The sequence below is a fragment of the Oncorhynchus masou genome, chromosome 23, assembly GCF_036934945.1.
Source record: "Oncorhynchus masou masou isolate Uvic2021 chromosome 23, UVic_Omas_1.1, whole genome shotgun sequence".
NCBI lineage: Eukaryota > Metazoa > Chordata > Actinopteri > Salmoniformes > Salmonidae > Oncorhynchus > Oncorhynchus masou.
In genome coordinates, this window is record NC_088234.1 from 5,482,268 (window position 1) to 5,500,071 (window position 17,804).

The window sequence follows — 17,804 nt, forward strand, 5'->3', positions numbered from 1 at the left end:
GCTACTTCCCTTTCCTTATTGACCTGATATTAGCTCCACCAGCTAGCTACTTCCCTTTCCTTATTGCCCTGATATTAGCTCCACCAGCTAGCTACTTCCCTTATTGACCTGATATTAGCTACACCAGCTAGCTACTTCCCTTATTGACCTGATATTAGCTACACCAGCTAGCTACTTCCCTTTCCTTATTGACCTGATATTAGCTCCACCAGCTAGCTACTTCCCTTTCCTTATTGACCTGACATTAGCTACACCAACTAGCTACTTCCCTTTCCTTATTGACCTGATATTAGCTCCACCAGCTAGCTACTTCCATTTCCTTATTGACCTGATATTAGCTCCACCAGCTAGCTACTTCCCTTTCCTTATTGTTATGATATTAGCTCCACCAGCTAGCTACTTCCCTTTCCTTATTGACCTGATATTAGCTCCACCAGCTAGCTACTTCCCTTTCCTTATTGCCCTGATATTAGCTCCACCAGCTAGCTACTTCCCTTATTGACCTGATATTAGCTACACCAGCTAGCTACTTCCCTTATTGACCTGATATTAGCTACACCAGCTAGCTACTTTCCTTATTGACCTGATATTAGCTACACCAGCTAGCTACCTCCCTTTCCTTATTGACCTGATATTAGCTCCACCAGCTAGCTACTTCCCTTTCCTTATTGACCTGATATTAGCTCCACCAGCTAGCTACTTCCCTTTCCTTATTGACCTGATATTAGCTCCACCAGCTAGCTACTTCCCTTTCCTTATTGACCTGATATTAGCTCCACCAGCTAGGTACTTCCCTTATTGACCTGATATTAGCTACACCAGCTAGCTACTTCCCTAATTGACCTGATATTATCTACACCAGCTAGCTACTTCCCTTTCCTTATTGACCTGATGTTAGCTACACCAGCTAGCTACTTCCCTTTCCTTATTGACCTGATATTAGCTAAACTAGCTAGCTACTTCCCTTTCCTTATTGACCTGATATTAGCTCCACCAGCTAGCTACTTCCCTTTCCTTATTGACCTGATATTAGCTCCACCAGCTAGCTACTTCCCTTTCCTTATTGACCTGATATTAGCTCCACCAGCTAGCTACTTCCCTTTCCTTATTGACCTGATATTAGCTCCACCAGCTAGCTACTTCCCTTTCCTTATTGTTATGATATTAGCTCCACCAGCTAGCTACTTCCCTTTCCTTATTGACCTGATATTAGCTCCACCAGCTAGCTACTTCCCTTTCCTTATTGCCTGATATTAGCTCCACCAGCTAGCTACTTCCCTTATTGACCTGATATTAGCTACACCAGCTAGCTACTTCCCTTATTGACCTGATATTAGCTACACCAGCTAGCTACTTTCCTTATTGACCTGATATTAGCTACACCAGCTAGCTACCTCCCTTTCCTTATTGACCTGATATTAGCTCCACCAGCTAGCTACTTCCCTTTCCTTATTGACCTGATATTAGCTCCACCAGCTAGCTACTTCCCTTTCCTTATTGACCTGATATTAGCTCCACCAGCTAGCTACTTCCCTTTCCTTATTGACCTGATATTAGCTCCACCAGCTAGGTACTTCCCTTATTGACCTGATATTAGCTACACCAGCTAGCTACTTCCCTTATTGACCTGATATTATCTACACCAGCTAGCTACTTCCCTTTCCTTATTGACCTGATGTTAGCTCCACCAGCTAGCTACTTCCCTTTCCTTATTGACCTGATATTAGCTCCACCAGTTAGCTACTTCCCTTTCCTTATTGACCTGATATTAGCTCCACCAGCTAGCTACTTCCCTTTCCTTATTGACCTGATATTAGCTAAACTAGCTAGCTACTTCCCTTATTGACCTGATATTAGCTCCACCAGCTAGCGACTTCCCTTTCCTTATTGACCTGATATTAGCTCCACCAGCTAGCTACTTCCCTTTCCTTATTGACATGATATTAGCTCCACCAGCTAGCTACTTCCCTTTCCTTATTGACCTGATATTAGCTCCACCAGCTAGCTACTTCCCTTTCCTTATTGACCTGATATTAGCTCCACCAGCTAGCTACTTCCCTTTCCTTATTGACCTGATATTAGCTCCACCAGCTAGCTACTTCCCTTTCCTTATTGACCTGATATGAGCTCCACCAGCTAGCTACTTCCCTTTCCTTATTGACCTGATATTAGCTCCACCAGCTAGCTACTTCCCTTTCCTTATTGCCCTGATATTAGCTCCACCAGCTAGCTACTTCCCTTTCCTTATTGACCTGATATTAGCTCCACCAGCTAGCTACTTCCCTTTCCTTATTGACCTGATATTAGCTCCACCAGCTAGCTACTTCCCTTTCCTTATTGACCTGATATTAGCACCACCAGCTAGCTACTTCCCTTTCCTTATTGACCTGATATTAGCTACACCAGTTAGCTACTTCCCTTATTGACCTGATATTAGCTACACCAGCTAGCTACTTCCCTTTCCTTATTGACCTGATATTATCTACACCAGCTAGCTACTTCCCTTTCCTTATTGCCCTGATATTAGCTCCACCAGCTAGCTACTTCCCTTTCCTTATTGACCTGATATTAGCTCCACCAGCTAGCTACTTCCCTTTCCTTATTGACCTGATATTAGCTCCACCAGCTAGCTACTTCCCTTATTGACCTGATATTATCTACACCAGTTAGCTACTTCCCTTATTGACCTGATATTATCTACACCAGCTAGCTACTTCCCTTTCCTTATTGACCTGATATTAGCTCCACCAGCTAGCTACTTCCCTTTCCTTATTGACCTGATATTAGCTACACCAGCTAGCTACTTCCCTTATTGACCTGATATTATCTACACCAGCTAGCTACTTCCCTTTCCTTATTGGCCTGATATTAGCTCCACCAGCTAGCTACATTTACATTTAAGTCATTTAGCAGACGCTCTTATCCAGAGCGACTTACACTTCCCCTTCCTTATTGACCTGATATTAGCTCCACCAGCTAGCTACTTCCCTTTCCTTATTGACCTGATATTAGCTTATTGACCTGATATTAGCTCCACCAGCTAGCTACTTCCCTTTCCTTATTGACCTGATATTAGCTCCACCAGCTAGCTACTTCCCTTTCTTTATTGACCTGATATTAGCTCCACCAGCTAGCTACTTCCCTCTTTACTGGGCTGATATTAGCTACAACAGCTAGCTACTTCCCTTTCCTTATTGACCTGATATTAGCTCCACCAGCTAGCTACTTCCCTTTCTGTATTGACCTGATATTAGCTACACCAGCTAGCTACTTCCCTTTCCTTATTGACCTGATATTAGCTCCACCAGCTAGCTACTTCCCTTTCCGTATTGACCTGATATTAGCTACACCAGCTAGCTACTTCCCTTTCCTTATTGACCTGATATTAGCTACACCAGCTTGCTACTTCCCTTTCCGTATTGACCTGATATTAGCTACACCAGCTAGCTACTTCCCTTTCCTTACTGGCCTGATATTAGCTACACTATCTAGCTACTTCCAACCTTACTGGGCTGATATTAGCAACACTAGCTAGCTACTTCCAACCTTACTGGGCTGATATTAGCTACACTAGCTAGCTACTTCCCTCAACAACCCTAATTGAATATTTAAAAAAGGATTACAATAATGAGATGTATCCACCAATCCAAAGAAAGGATAGGTTTAAGCTGGACAGCCCGCCGTACCGCGTTGTGGAAAACAACTCCCATTCCATTGTTAGGGGCAGAGACACATACATCTTGTCTGTATATCCATCATCTTTGGTATAGCCTCTCCCAAGTTACTGGGTGACCTCACTTCCTGTTCACTTAATTTCCTAGTTACACCACTTCCTCTTCCTGCTGTCAGATGATTTTTACTGGTCTGATTTGGTCGTGTGTATGTTAAATTATTGCTTGACAAGCCTAGTGAATGCGTTATACATCATGTTGTACGTTCACTATCTCTTTTTAAGCCATTATTTGTATCTTCCCTCTTCCTCCTCTTCTTTCCCCTGGCTTTCTTCTTCTCCCTTACCCCCTCTTGGTTCTCTCCAGACTGGTAAAGTAGACCCCCAACACCCCAGGGTGTGTGGTCACAGTGCCAGGGTGTTGGATGTCAAGTGGAACCCCTTTGATGACCACTGCATCGCCTCCTGCTCTGAAGACTGCACCGTCAGTACTACAGATATGCACGCATAGTAGTCATTAGTACACTCTATACACTGATATAGATGCATAGTAGTCATTAGTACACACTATACACTGATATAGATGCATAGTAGTCATTAGTACACACTATACACAGATATACAATCATAGTAGTCGTTAGTAAACACTATACACAGATATACAATCATAGTAGTCGTTAGTAAACACTATACACTGATATACAGCCACGGTAGTCGTTAGTATACATAGATATACAACCGCAGTAGTCATTAGTACACACTATACACAGATATAGATGCATAGTAGTCATTAGTACACACTATACACTGATATAGATGCATAGTAGTCATTAGTACACACTATACACTGATATAGATGCATAGTAGTCATTAGTACACACTATACACTGATATAGATGCATAGTAGTCATTAGTACACACTATACACTGATATAGATGCATAGTAGTCATTAGTACACACTATACACTGATATAGATGCATAGTAGTCATTAGTACACTCTATACACTGATATAGATGCATACAACCGTAGTCATTAGTACACACTATACACTGATATAGATGCATAGTAGTCATTAGTACACACTATACACTGATATAGATGCATAGTAGTCATTAGTACACACTATACACTGATATACAATCATAGTAGTCGTTAGTAAACACTATTCACTGATATACAGCCACGGTAGTCGTTAGTATACATAGATATACAACCGCAGTAGTCATTAGTACACACTATACACAGATATAGATGCATAGTGTCATTAGTACACTCTATACACAGATATAGATGCATAGTAGTCATTAGTACACACTATACACAGATATAGATGCATAGTAGTCATTAGTACACTCTATACACAGATATAGATGCATAGTAGTCATTAGTACACTATACACTGATATAGATGCATAGTAGTAGTAGTACACACATACACTGATATAGATGCATAGTAGTCATTAGTACACACTATACACTGATATAGATGCATAGTAGTCATTAGTACACACTATACACAGATATAGATGCATAGTAGTCATTAGTAGACACTCATACACTGATATAGATGCATAGTACATTAGTACACACTATACACTGATATAGATGCATAGTAGTAATTAGTACACACTATACACTGATATAGATGCATAGTAGTCATGAGTACACACTATACACTGATATAGATGCATAGTAGTAATTAGTACACACTATACACTGATATACAATCATAGTAGTCGTTAGTACACACTATACACTGATATACAATCATAGTAGTCTTAGTAAACACTATACACTGATATACAGCCACGGTAAGTCGTTAGTATACATAGATATACAACCGCACATTAGTACACACTATATACAGATATACATGCACAGTGCTCATTAGTACACACTATACACTGATATACACGCATAGTACTCATTACACACTATACACAGATATACAACCGCAGTAGTCATTAGTACACCAACAGGTGTAGTTGACCTCACAGTGAAATGCTGAATACAACAGGTGTAGTTGACCTCACAGTGAAAGGGATGAATACAACAGGTGTAGTAGACCTCACAGTGAAATGCTGAATGCAACAGGTGTAGTAGACCTCACAGTGAAATGCTGAATACAACAGGTGTAGACCTCACAGTGAAACGCTGAATACAACAGGTGTAGTAGACCTTACAGTGAAAAGCTGAATACAACAGGTGTAGTAGACCTCACAGTGAAATGCTGAATATAACAGGTGTAGTAGACCTGCCAGTGACATGCTGAATATAACAGGTGTAGTAGACCTTACAGTGAAATGCTGAATACAACAGGTGTAGGAGACCTCACAGTGAAATGCTGAATACAACAGGTGTAGGAGACCTCACAGTGAAATGCTGAATACAACAGGTGTAGGTAGACCTTACAGTGAAATGCTGAATATAACAGGTGTAGGAGACCTCACAGTGAAATGCTGAATACAACAGGTGTAGTAGACCTTACAGTGAAATGCCTTAGGTGTAGTAGACCTTAGTGAAATGCTGAATACAACAGGTGTAGTAGACCTTACAGTGACATGCTGAATACAACAGGTGTAGTAGACCTTACAGTGAAATGCTGAATACAACAGGTGTAGTAGACCTCACAGTGACATGCTGAATACAACAGGTGTAGTAGACCTCACAGTGACATGCTGAATACAACAGGTGTAGTAGACCTCACAGTGACATGCTGAATACAACAGGTGTAGTAGACCTCACAGTGAAATGATGAATACAACAGGTGTAGTAGACCTCACAGTGAAATGCTGAATACAACAGGTGTAGTGGACCTTACAGTGAAATGCTGAATACAACAGTTGTAGTAGACCTAATAGAAAATAAAAGGAACATGTAGATTTAACTTTAACTCTTTGCATGAGTTACTTAGCTGGGATCGACTCACCCGACTCCAGGATAGATTTTGACTCTTCAAACATACCAGAGTCGCTATATGCGAACCCTGACTCTGCTTCTGGTACGCAAGCTATTTTAATTAGTTCCCTGCATCCAGTGCAGGCGGGAGGGATTGTTAATTGCGCTACCGAACTGCCCCTAATCAAAACTAAACAAAACGGCCTAAACCCAGCCGTCAGAAAACACAGAAAATTTAATTTTTTTTCAGTGTGTCAATCACTCTCGAGTCATCTGGGACCCACGAGCTAAGCCCAAGGGACTACTAGGGGGGCACTTGAACATTCGTAGTGTCATTCCAAAAAGTGATCAAATTCAACATCTACTCACAGACTCCAACCTTGACTTTCTCTGCCTCTCAGAGACATGGCTCCATAAACACTCTCCATATGCTGCTTTGATTGTGCCTGTCTACAATGTTTTCAGGAGAGACAGGATTGAAGGAAGAGGAGGGGGTGTGATGATTTACATTAAAGAACATATCCGATGTAAACAAATTGAGTGGTCATGTGATAATGAACTAGAATGTATTGGCCTGAACGTTACACTGTCTCCCCAAATGTCTTTTACCCTCATTGGAATGTATAGGCCACCTTCCACCAAAAGTGTGTTTTTTGATCAGTTTAATACCATGCTTAGGGAATGTGATTTTGGGAAAGAGGTCATCTTAATGGGAGATTTTAACATTAATTATGAAGACAAGTGTTGTAGGAAAACCCTCAAACGGATCACTAATACCTTTGACCTTACACAGCTAGTTAAAGGGCCAACCAGGGTGACTTGTTGCTCTAAGACACAGATTGATTTGGTGTTCAGTAATAAACCAGAGAGAGTGACTAAATCATTCAATATGGTTACTGGGCTGTCTGATCATAATCTGACACTTATAGCCAGAAAGCTGTCTAAGAGCAGGTTTAACCTCTCTACTGTTAGAAAGCCGGATCAACTCAGAATACCTAAGAGTGAATTCAACTATTTTGAAAAAGCAATTAAGGGAATAAACTGGAATGATCTCTTGTCCTATACAGACTTGGAAGCTGATAGTCAGGTTTTTCTATCCACAATCCAGACTACAATAAATGGCTTCCTAAAGAAAATCAAATCCAAACCTGGCCAAAAGAGCACTCTTCCTTGGCTAAATGGAGAAATCTGGAAATTGATGAAAGAACGAGATTATGCTCTAAAAATAGCCCTAAAATCTAAATTAGAGCATGACAGACGTAGGTTTACCATGTTGAGAAATAAGGTGATGAAAGAAATCAGACAGGCCAAGGCAAACTTTTTTATTAACATAATTGGTGAAGCAAAGGGAAATTCTAAATTGATATGGGAGAATCTAAAAAAGTTAACAGGGAAAGACCATAGTAACACTACAAAAAGACTAGAAATCATGGTGAATAACAATCTAACACAGGATGCAGTCGAAATAGCAATAGCCTTCAATTCCTACTTTATTGACTCTGTCAGGGCACTGACACAGAACCCCTCCACTGGTTTCTTGGGCTCAGTGCTAGTGAATGACACTCAACCTGTCTTCATCATAAGGGAGGTTTCTGAGTCAAAGGTGAACAAGGTGGTTAGCTCACTAAAGAACTCTAAAGCCAAAGATGTGTTTGGGATGGACTCTACCTTTCTTAAAAACTACAAAGAGTCACTCATTGGCCCCATTACTAAGGTCACCAGCATTTCACTGTAAGGTCTCGGTGTGTTTCCAAGGGTATGGACGTCGGCCATAATAACGGTCATCTTTAAATCAGGCGACCCTGCTGACGTGAGTAACTACAGGCCCATTAGTATACTACCTGTGGTGTCAAAGGTTGTTGAAAAGTGTGTAGCAGAACAACTGATTGCCCACCTCAACAACAGCCCCTTCACATTACACTCCATGCAGTTTGGCTTCAGAGCGAAACACTCCACAGAAACGGCCAACTGCTTTCTTCTGGAAAATGTGAAGTCCAAGATGGACAAAGGGGGTGCTGTTGGGGCTGTGTTTCTGGACCTAAGGAAGGCTTTTGATACTGTTAACCATGAGATTCTCATCACAAAATTGTCAAAGTTCAACTTTTCCCCTGATGCCTTGAGATGGATGAAATCATACCTTGAAGGCAGAACTCAGTGTGTCAGAGTGAGCAATGAGCTGTCGCCCTATCGTAGCTATGATGTGGGCGTGCCCCAAGGGTCAATACTGGGGCCACTCCTGTTCAGCCTGTACATTAATGATCTGCCTTCTGTCTGTACTGGGTCTGAAGTTCAAATGTATGCAGATTATACAGTGATATATGTGCATGCAAAGAGCAAACAACAAGCTGCACAAGAACTCACTACTCTAATGGTCCAGGTTACAAAGTGGCTCAGTGACTCGTGTTTGCATCTCAATGTGAAAAAACTGTTTGCATGTTCTTCACAAAGAGGGCAACAGATGCTACTGAGCCAGATGTCTATGTGTGTCAGGGGAGAAGCTCCAGGTGGTATCCGATTTTAAGTACCTTGGCATCATACTTGATTCCAACCTCTCTTTTAAAAAGCATGTGAAAAAGGTAATTCAAATAACTAAATTCAACCTAGCTAATTTTCGATTTATACGAAATTGTTTGACTATCAGATTCCAACCTCTATCAAAACTGTACTTCAACTCTATGATACTCCCCCACTTAACATACTGCTTGACTAGTTGGGCCCAAGCTTGCTGTACAACATTAAAACCTATTCAGTCTGTCTACAAACAGGCTCTCAAAGTGCTTGATAGGAAGCCCAATAGCCATCATCATTGTCACATCCTTAGAAAGTATGAGCTCTTGAGTTGGGAAAATCTTGTGCAATACACCGACGCATGTCTTGTATTCAAGATCCTTAATGGCCTGGCTCCCCCTCCACTCAATATTTTTGTTAAACAGAAAACCCAGACATATGGCAGCAGATCCACAAGGTCTGCCATGAGAGGTGACTGTATAGTTCCCCTAAGGAAAAGCACCTTTAGTAAATCTGCATTCTCTGTGAGAGCTTCCCATGTCTGGAATACACTGCCATCAGACACACATAACTGCACCACATATCACACTTTCACAAAATGCTTGAAGACATGGCTAAAGGTCAATCAGATGTGTGAACATGGTCCCTAGCTGTGTGTTGCCGCTTTCCATGTTGTCTGTTGTCTGTAGCTTGTGAGGTGTGGAAACACTTTGTTGCTTTTATGAATTTTGTCTTGCTGCTTTTTGCTCTATGTTGCTCTGTCTGTATGCTACGTCTTGCTTGTCCTATGTTGCTATTGTCTATATTGTAATTGTTTTTAATAACCTGCCCAGGGACTGCGGTTGAAAATTAGCCGGCTGGCTAAAACCGGCACTTTTACTGAAACGTTGATTAATGTGCACTGTCCCTGTAAAAATAAAAATAAACTCTACTCAACTCAAGATGAAGAGCATCAGTAAAATAACAATAGGTACATTATATTCAGTGGAGTATCGGTACAGAGTCCATACGAAGGTCAAGGGTCACACAGACACATTACTCACGGAATGGAATGTGGTCTTATCACCAAGTCATTTTGTAAATCAGTTGCCAACCCAAAGCTTCGGGGGCTTCTCTCAGTTCACACAGACACAGAAGAGAGAGTACCAATAGAACCCTATTCCATTGAATAAAACAGTATTCGATATATAACCTTGTAATTATTCTGAACAATAGAAGGCAAAAAAAAAATAATAATAAATCACACAATGAAGTTATTAAACAATGAATGTGCACATGTGAGAAAGTGCATTCTGGAGGGAGAGAAAGTGCATTCTGGAGGGAGAGAAGTGCATTCTGGAGGGAGAGAGAAGTGCATTCTGGAGGGAGAGAAGTGCATTCTGGAGGGGGAGAGAAGTGCATTCTGGAGGGAGAGAGAAGTGCATTCTGGAGGGAGAGAGAAGTGCATTCTGGAGGGAGAGAAGTGCATTCTGGAGGGGGAGAGAAGTGCATTCTGGAGAGAGAGAAGTGCATTCTGGAGGGAGAGAAGTGCATTCTGGGGGAGAGAGAAGTGCATTCTGGAGGGAGAGAAGTGCATTCTGGAGGGAGAGAGAAGTGGATTCTGGGGGAGAAGTGCATTCTGGAGGGGAGAGAGTGCATTCTGGAGGGAGAAGTGCATTCTGGAGGGTGCATTCTGGAGGGAGAGAGAAGTGCATTCTGGAGGGGAGAAGTGCATTCTGGAGGGAGAGAGAAGTGCATTCTGGAGGGAGAGAGAAGTGCATTCTGGAGGGAGAGATTCTGGAAGTGCATTCTGGAGGGGCATTCTGGAGGGAGAAGTGCATTCTGGAGGGAGAGAGAAGTGCATTCTGGAGGGAGAGAGAAGTGCATTCTGGAGGGGAGAGAGAGAAGTGCATTCTGGAGGGGAGAGAAGTGCATTCTGGAGGGAGAGAGAAGTGCTGGATGCTCTGGAGGGAGAGAGAAGTGCATTCTGGAGGGAGAGAAGTGCATTCTGGAGGGAGAGAAGTGCATTCTGGAGGGAGAGAGAAGTGCATTCTGGAGGGAGAGAGAAGTGCATTCTGGAGGGAGAAGTGCATTCTGGAGAAGTGCATTCTGGAGGGAGAGAGAAGTGCATTCTGGAGGGAGAGAAGTGCATTCTGGAGGGAGAGAGAAGTGCATTCTGGAGGGAGAGAGAAGTGCATTCTGGAGGGAGAGAGAAGTGGATTCTGGAGGGAGAGAGAAGTGCATTCTGGAGAGAGAAGTGCATTCTGGAGGGAGAGAGAAGTGCATTCTGGAGGGAGAGAGATTCTAGTGCATTCTGGAGGGAGAGAAGTGCATTCTGGAGGGAGAGAGAAGTGCATTCTGGAGGGAGAGAGAAGTGCATTCTGGAGGGAGAGAGAAGTGCATTCTGGAGGGAGAGAGAAGTGCATTCTGGAGGGAGAGGAGGGAGAGAGAAGTGCATTCTGGGGGAGAGAGAAGTGCATTGTGGGCTCGTGGTCAATCCGACATCTGCATTGGCCATGCATCATTTACGGTGATATGGCCTCAGCAGAAGTCGGGGCAAGAGTAGTGAGTTTGTGTTTATCAACGAGGTACTGCCCCCACCTACCGTCAACCAGTCATGTCAATGTGGAGCTATACAGAGCCCTCCTCATTGTTACACAATTTGGGAGGCGCAATGGTGATGCGGTATGTAGCTCGATTTGGCATCCGGGGGATCCGCAATTGTGTCACGCCCTCTATGTGGAGACTCCGACCACATATCCGAATCAATAATAAATTGGCTTTTAGTCTTGGCCACCAAAATGGATTAGTTCACTGAGATGGGCGCTCGACTAAAACAATCTTGGTCAACCAATGCCTAATGCCCAAACAATCGACCAGTCGACGAATTGTGGTCAGCCCTAGTGCATTGATACGTGTTGTGTGTGTGTGTTGATATGCATTGTGTGTGTGTGTGTGTGTGTGTGTGTGTGTGTGTGTGTGTGTGTGTGTGTGTGTGTGTGTGTGTGTGTTGACATGTGTTGTGTGTGTGTGTGTGTGTTGACATGTGTTGTGTGTGTGTGTGTGTGTTGACACGCGTTGTGTGTGTTGACATGCGTTGTGTGTGTGTGTGTTGACATGCGTTGTGTGTGTTGACATGCGTTGTGTGTGTTGACATGCGTTGTGTGTGTGTGTGTTGACACGCGTTGTGTGTGTTGACATGCGTTGTGTGTGTGTGTGTTGACATGCGTTGTGTGTGTGTGTGTGTGTGTTGACATGCGTTGTGTTCATGCGTGACCCCTGTATGTGTTATAGGTAAAGCTATGGGACATCCCAGCCAACGGTGTCTATCAGAACATGACCCTCCCTAGGAAGGTGCTTCAGGGTCACAGCCGCAGAGTCAACCTGATAGAATGGCACCCTACTGCTCGGGATCTACTGGTCAGCGCAGCCTACGACTACAAGGTAGAAACACACAAACACACGGTCTGACAAGACAAAACACACACTGTCTCACTGTCTGTTCTCTTTCTCTCCCTCTCACTCTCTCCTTTTCCCTCTCTCCTCTCCTTTCTCTCTCTGTCTCTCTCTTTCTCTCTCTCTCTCTCTCTCTGTCTCTCTCTTTCCTCTCTCTCTCTCTGTCTCTCTCTGTCGCTCTGTCTCTCTCTCTTTGTCTCTCTCCTCTCACTCTCTCCTTTTCCCTCTCTCCTCTCCTTTCTCTCTGTCTCTCTCTGTCTCACTGTCTGTCTCTCTTTCTCTCTCCTCTCTCTCTCCTTTCTCTCTCCTACAGGTGATGGTCTCTCTCTGTCTCTGCTGTCGCCTGTCTCTCTTATTTCTCTCTCCACTCAGCTGGTTCTCCATGTCCTTCAACAATCCTCTCCTTTCTCTCTGTCTCTCTCTGTCTCACTGTCTGTTCTCTTCTGTCTGGGTCCTCTCACTCTCTCCTTTTCCCTCTCTCCTCTCCTTTCTCTCTCTGTCTCTCTCTATTACGCTCTGTCTCTCTCTATTTCTCTCTTTCTCACTCTCTCCTTTTCCCTCTCTCCTCTCCTTTCTCTCTCTGTCTCTCTCTGTCGCTCTGTCTCTCAACATTACTCTCTCTTTCTCTTTACCACTCTCTCCTTTTCCCAACATTACTCTTTACCTCTCCTTTCCTCTGTCTCTCTCTGTCTCACTGTCTGTAATTTACCAACATTACTCCTTTCACTCTCTCCTTTTACCAACTCTCCTCTCCTTTCTTCTGTCTCTCTTTTCCTCTCTTACTGTCTCTCTGTCGCTCTGTCTCTCTCTCTCTTTTCCCTCTCACTCTCTCCTTTTCCCTCTCTCTCTCTGTCTTTCTCTCAGTCTCTTTCCTCTCTCTCCTTTCTCTCGCTCTTTCTCTTTCTCTCTCCCTCTCTCCTACAGGTGATGGTCTGGGATGTGTCAGTGTGTGACTCAGTGCTGAGGAACCCAGTATGTGTTATTTCTGTTCACACTGAGCTGGTTCTCTCCATGTCCTTCAACAATGACGGCAGCTCTCTAGCTACCACCAGTCTGGACAAGAAGATCCGAGTCATGGACCCACGCACTGGGCGCCTCATACAGGTCTGTCTGGGTGTGGGGCTGGTCAAAGTCCCGGTAATTTACCAACGTCCCGGTAATTTACCAACATCCCGGTAATTTACCAACGCCATGGTAATTTACCAATATTACAGTAATTTACCAATATTACAGTAATTTACCAATATTACAGTAATTTAACAACATTACGGTAATCTACCAACATTACTGTAATTTACCAACAGTATGGTAATTTACCAACATTACGGTAATTTACCAACGTCCCGGTAATTTACCAACGCATTACGGTAATTTACCATCGCCATGGTAATTTACCAACATTACAGTAATTTACCAACATTACAGTAATTTACCAACATTACAGTAATTTACCAACATTACAGTAATTTACCAACGCCATGGTAATTTACCAACATTACAGTCATTTACCAACATTACAGTCATTTACCAACGTCCCAGTAATTTACCAACGTCCGGTAATTTACCAATATTACAGTAATTTACCAACATTACGGTCATTTACCAACGGTATGGTAATTTACCAATATTACAGTAATTTACCAACATTACGGTAATTTACCAACATTACAGTAATTTACCAACATTACAGTAATTTACCAACGCCAGTAATTTACCAACATTACCACCAATATTACAGTAATTTACCAACATTACAGTAATTTACCAACATTACAGTAATTTACCAACATTACAGTAATTTACCAACAGTACAGTAATTTACCAACATTATCTGTAATTTACCAACAGTACAGTCTGTTTACCAACAGTCTGTAATTTATCAACTGTCCCCGGTAATTTACCAATATTACAGTAATTTACCAACATTGTGGTCATTTACCAACAGTCCATGCAGTAAACTTACCCAATAAGGTGGTGTTTATTGGAGACCAGAACATGCTGTTTTCTACTTTAGCTCACCATGGAACCAAAGACAGATCACATTATGGGATCCGGTGAGAGAGACACACAGACAATTTACCAGACATTACAGTAATTTACCAACATTACAGAATTTACCAACAGACAGTAATTTACCAGACAGACAGACACAGACAGACACACCAACACAGACAGACATTTACACAGACAGACAGAACACACACACGCACAGTACAGTACAGACACAACAGACACACGCAGACACACGCAGACACAGACAGACAGACAGACAGACAGACAGACAGACAGACAGACAGACAGACAGACAGACAGACACACACACACACACACCACTCAATGTTTTATCTCTGACATGTAGGGTGATCTGTCAGAGCCGCTGTCAGAGTCTGAGGAGGTGGATGGAGGTGTAGGTGTCCTCTTCCCATTCTACAGGGCCAATACAGGTGGTGCTTACCTGGCTGGCCAGAATCATACTGATTCACTCTGTCATGACCATGGATCCAAAGACAGATCACATCTACCTGGCTGGCAAGGTAATCACATACTGATCAATCACTCTGTCATGACCCTGATCAACACATATCCTCTACCTGGCTGGCAAGGTAATCAATACTGATCAATCACTCTGTCATGACCCTGATCAGACAGACATCAGACTCTACCTGGCTGGCAAGGTAATCAATACAATCAATCACTCAGCACGACCCTGACAGACATATCAGACCTGGCAGACAAGGTAATCAATACTGATCAATCACTCAGTCATGACCCTGATCAACACATATCAGACCTGGCTGGCAAGGTAATCAATACTGATCAATCACTCTGTCATGACCCTGATCAGACAGACAGACACTCTGACAGACATACCTCTACCTGGCTGGCAAGAATCAATACTAATCAATCACTCTGACACACACTGATACACACATATCCTCTACCTGACTGGCAAGGTAATCAATACTGATCAATCACTCTGTCATGACCCTGATCAACACATATCTGTCTACCTGGCTGGCAAGGTAATCAATACTGATCAATCGCTCTTCTACGACCCTGATACACACATCTACCTGGCTGGCAAGGTAATCAATACTGATCAATCACTCTGTCATGACCCTGATCAACACATATCCTCTACCTGGCTGGCAAGGTAATCAATACTGATCAATCACTCTGTCATGACCCTGATCAACACATATCCTCTACCTGGCTGGCAAGGTAATCAATACTAATCAATCACTCTGCTGTCATGACCCTGATACACATATCTACCTGGCTGGCAAGGTAATCAATACTGATCAATCACTCTGTCATGACCCTGATCAACACATATCCTCTACCTGGCTGGCAAGGTAATCAATACTGATCAATCACTCTGTCATGACCCTGATCAACACATATCCTCTTAAACTGGCTGTTATTGTTAATTGGGCAATGGGCTTGTATTCAATTTCATTGTTGGTTTGTATTGGGCTTTGGGCTTGTATTCAGCATTTCATTGTTGGTTTGTATTGGGCTTTGGGCTTGTAATTCAATTACATTGTTGGTTTGTCACTTGGGCTTTGGGCTGTATTCAGCATTACATTGTTGGTTTGTATTGGGCTTTGGGCATTCAGGTAATTGTATTGGGCATTTTACATTGTTGGTTTGTATTGGGCTTTGGGCTTGTATTCAGCATTACATTGTTGGTTTGTATTGGGCTTTGGGCGACTTTGGGCTTGTATTCAGCATTACATTGTTGGTTTGTATTGGGCTTTGGGCTTGTATTCAGCATTACATTGTTGGTTTGTATTGGGCTTTGGGCTTGTATTCAGCATTACATTGTTGGTTTGTATTGGGCTTTGGGCTTGTATTCAGCATTACATTGTTGGTTTGTATTGGGCTTTGGGCTTGTATTCAGCATTACATTGTTGGTTTGTATTGGGCTTTGGGCTTGTATTCAGCATTACATTGTTGGTTTGTATTGGGCTTTGGGCTTGTATTCAGCATTACATTGTTGGTTTGTATTGGGCTTTGGGCTTGTATTCAGCATTACATTGTTGGTTTGTATTGGGCTTTGGGCTTGTATTCATTGTATTGGGCTTTGGGCTTGTATTCAGCATTACATTGTTGGTTTGTATTGGGCTTTGGGCTTGTATTCAGCATTACATTGTTGGTTTGTATTGGGCTTTGGGCTTGTATTCAGCATTACATTGTTGGTTTGTATTGGGCTTTGGGCTTGTATTCAGCATTACATTGTTGGTTTGTATTGGGCTTTGGGCTTGTATTCAGCATTTCATTGTTGGTTTGTATTGGGCTTTGGGCTTGTATTCAGCATTACATTGTTGGTTTGTATTGGGCTTTGGGCTTGTATTCAGCATTACATTGTTGGTTTGTATTGGGCTTTGGGCTTGTATTCAGCATTACATTGTTGGTTTGTATTGGGCTTTGGGCTTGTATTCAGCATTACATTGTTGGTTTGTATTGGGCTTTGGGCTTGTATTCAGCATTACATTGTTGGTTTGTATTGGGCTTTGGGCTTGTATTCAGCATTACATTGTTGGTTTGTATTGGGCTTTGGGCTTGTATTCAGCATTACATTGTTGGTTTGTATTGGGCTTTGGGCTTGTATTCAGCATTACATTGTTGGTTTGTATTGGGCTTTGGGCTTGTATTCAGCATTACATTGTTGGTTTGTATTGGGCTTTGGGCTTGTATTCAGCATTACATTGTTGGTTTGTATTGGGCTTTGGGCTTGTATTCAGCATTACATTGTTGGTTTGTATTGGGCTTTGGGCTTGTATTCAGCATTACATTGTTGGTTTGTATTGGGCTTTGGGCTTGTATTCAGCATTACATTGTTGGTTTGTATTGGGCTTTGGGCTTGTATTCAGCATTACATTGTTGGTTTGTATTGGGCTTTGGGCTTGTATTCAGCATTACATTGTTGGTTTGTATTGGGCTTTGGGCTTGTATTCAGCATTACATTGTTGGTTTGTATTGGGCTTTGGGCTTGTATTCAGCATTACATTGTTGGTTTGTATTGGGCTTTGGGCTTGTATTCAGCATTACATTGTTGGTTTGTATTGGGCTTTGGGCTTGTATTCAGCATTACATTGTTGGTTTGTATTGGGCTTTGGGCTTGTATTCAGCATTACATTGTTGGTTTGTATTGGGCTTTGGGCTTGTATTCAGCATTACATTGTTGGTTTGTATTGGGCTTTGGGCTTGTATTCAGCATTACATTGTTGGTTTGTATTGGGCTTTGGGCTTGTATTCAGCATTACATTGTTGGTTTGTATTGGGC

At 42.5% G+C, this 17,804-nt stretch overlaps 1 pseudogene; it reads left to right on the forward strand.

Moving 5' to 3' along the window:
* Nucleotides 1-17,804, forward strand: part of LOC135510213 (coronin-2A-like) — a 43,015-nt pseudogene that overhangs the window by 5,825 nt on the left and 19,386 nt on the right.